At 38.7% G+C, this 3,117-nt stretch overlaps 1 pseudogene; it reads right to left on the reverse strand.

Annotated features, from left to right (window-relative positions):
• Window positions 1–859: 859 nt before the first annotated feature.
• LOC105110006 (cleavage and polyadenylation specificity factor subunit 3-I-like) overlaps window positions 860–3,117 on the reverse strand; it is a 5,379-nt pseudogene continuing 3,121 nt past the window's right edge.

The following is a 3,117-nucleotide window of genomic DNA, read 5'->3' on the forward strand; positions in this document are numbered from 1 at the left end:
AGGTCCAAAATCACACGCATGCTCATGTCAAATTCCAAAAGATAATGGATCAAGAAATTATACCTCTGGAAGTCAATCTCGGGGCAAAAGGGGCAGCCGGACTGATTCTCAACTGCATATTTCCTTCTCTGTGCTGAAATGGATTTGTTAAGTGCCGCTTCTTTGAATGGCTTTCTTCGCCTAGTGTTAAGCAGTTACAGCCGCTGCCCCACTGTCTCCTGAGTTCTAGTACCAAAGCTGATTTCACAAAGAATTTGCTATTTCTTCAACGTAGCTCAAGCCTAGAATCAAACCCCAGAATCTATCCCATATATTATTGACTACATCAGTGCTTGAATTTTGATAAAACTTAAAACTTCTCTTTCTGTCTCACCCTTACAATCACTATAGAACTTCACACAAAAACCTTTCATTTGAACCTGCTCTTCCAAGCTGGTAAAATAATCCAATCACAGATTCCTATTACCAGAGATGTTAGCAATCAATCCCAAAATTTAAACCGTCAATTGAACTTCAAGAATAAAATCAAGCCATGATAGCAACACTCGCATGAAAACAATGGTTACAAATCTGACTATTTACAACTTCTATGCAACCAACATTCAATCATATTATTAGAAACTCATTTTTTTGAAGCGCGGATTTAGAATCTGACTGAACTAGAAATTAATCCTGCATTTCAAGAATAAAATCAAGTCACGACAGCAATTCTCACATAGAAAAAATGGTTAGAAATCTGACTATTTACAACTTGCATGCAGCAAATATTCAATTACATTTTTAGAGACAGATTTTTTAAGGCACTAATTTGAAATCTAACTATCCCTTGGTAAGATAGGTCCATACTACAAAAATGAGCAAAATCATTAAGGTACGAGACTAAAATAATAGGCAACCTCAAGGCAGGATGCATTCAAACATAAAATTACTCCGGAAACAGAGGATAAATTAGAAATTAGTGCTCAATAGAAATAAAATCTATTCTCAAAGGTCAGAAACATGTTGATACAACAAGGAAAAGGAAAGAGAAAAGCTAAGATGCAGGGAGCGGGATTGGCCTCACAGCACTTTGAATTCGTCTAACTGCTTTCCTAACTCGTTCCTTGAGACCTTCATTCTCACTCTCAACATCCCCACTCTGTTTGTCAAGCTCTGCCACATTCCCATCAACACGTATGACCAGCTTCCCATTCTCTCCAAGTTTCACATCTCCAAAGAGTGAAACAAGGAGGGCATAAATCACTTTCTCAGCTTTTTCCTCCTTTTCTTCCTCAGATTTTATGTCCTCTGACTCAACAATTATCTTAGGCACCTCCCGGCTGATGTTCAAAACCAAAGCTACAATTGAATCAGATACCATATCACTTATGGGGTCAGCAGTCCAATGAAGTGAAATATGTCTATCAGATTCTTGTTTCACTGTTACCAGCTCATGCACTTGCAATGTTGGAGACCCAGACTCCTCCTCATCAGTTCCAGACTCCACACTCTCATAAATCTGCTCAAGCCTGTGCTTTATCACACCAAATGCACCAGAAAAAGGAATGGTAATCCTCTGAGTAATATTTCCAGTTGATAGTTGTGAGAAGACATGGAGATCTCCAGGTGCCATGATTTGATAAGTGAAGCCCTTCTTCACCAGTATACCACTGACAGTTTCACCAACATCCGGGGTCCTTTCAGCCAGCTTTCCAATGGTTTTTGCCATTTTTTCAGAGTTGAAATATATCTCAACAGACTGACAATTCTTTGGGGTGATTATCTTGGTGTTGACGTCAGTAAACTCTGTGATAAGTTTCTGTTTAAGCCTTCCCATTTCATTGGCTTCTCCATGAACAAGAATAATGTTAGGAGGCATGAGCTCTTTCAAAAATGTACTTGTCTGAGCATAATCTGCATGGGCAGAGAATGAGATGTAATGGACCTGCATGTTGAGTGGTGCAGTCACTCCATTCATAAGCTGTACTTCCTTTGGTTCATTAATGATTGTCTTAGCTAGGGTCCCTTCAACAACATATCCAGGTATAACACAAGCATTTTTCTTATCAGAGCACCACATATCAAACAATTGCCTTGACAAACCACTCTGAAGTCCACTAGGACTTGCCATAACCACAGATGGCCCTACATCAGTAAAATCTTCAATGCTATTCAACGGTGATATATGCTTGAATTTGAAGGGGTTTGAATTCGCAAACTGATTGCGGATCCTTTCATTCATAGAAAGGATGTATGTCTGGTAAACAGTCATACACCTTTTTGCAAGGGGAGAAGCATAATATATGGGAATGTTGTGAAGCTCAGGATGGTTTGACCAATACTCATCAAGGATCAAAAGGAGTTCTTGAGCTCAGCCGAGGGCAAATGCTGGAATTAGAACACGACCACCTAGAGAGATGGTGGAATGGATAACATCAGTGAAGCGCTTCTCCCTAAGGTGTCGAGGTTGATGGAGTTGGACACCATAGGTAGATTCAATTATGCATATGTCAGGAGAGAATTGTGGCATCTCAGCAGCACAAAGATGCCGATCTTCTTCACGTGAATAGTCTCCAGTATAGAGCACTCGAACACCAGCAATATCTACCATGAACATGGCAGCACCAAGGACATGGCCAGCAGTGTAGCACCAAAATTTAATGCCATTAACATCCACAGTCTGATGGAAGTCAATAACCTGCAATTACAAAAAATCATTAATGAAATGAAGGATTCTTAAGGTAAACAGAGGATGACAAAGGAACATTACAAGCCAGGCCATTATATGGAAAATAGGACCTGGCAAACACCAGCAGATCTGCTCACAAGAAAAGACAAAAATGCAAACACGTGCACCCAACCTTGACATGGGAACGCGGTTGCACTGCATTCCCTCAAATTTTGAAAATTTTTCTTTTCTTTTCTTTTTTTGCTTAAAATAATTTTTTTTTTTGTATTTTCAGATCGTTTTAATGAGCTGATATCAAAAATAATTTTAAAAAAATAAAAAAACTTTATTTTGATGTATTTCTAAACGAAAAACACTTTGAACTGCTACCGCTACTACAATCCCAAACACACCCTAATAATAGTCCATGTATGAAAAGAAAAATATATAAAAGAGATATCCTCTCTTTC

The sequence above is a fragment of the Populus euphratica genome, unplaced genomic scaffold, assembly GCF_000495115.2.
Source record: "Populus euphratica unplaced genomic scaffold, PopEup_1.0 scaffold590.1, whole genome shotgun sequence".
Taxonomy (NCBI): domain Eukaryota; kingdom Viridiplantae; phylum Streptophyta; class Magnoliopsida; order Malpighiales; family Salicaceae; genus Populus; species Populus euphratica.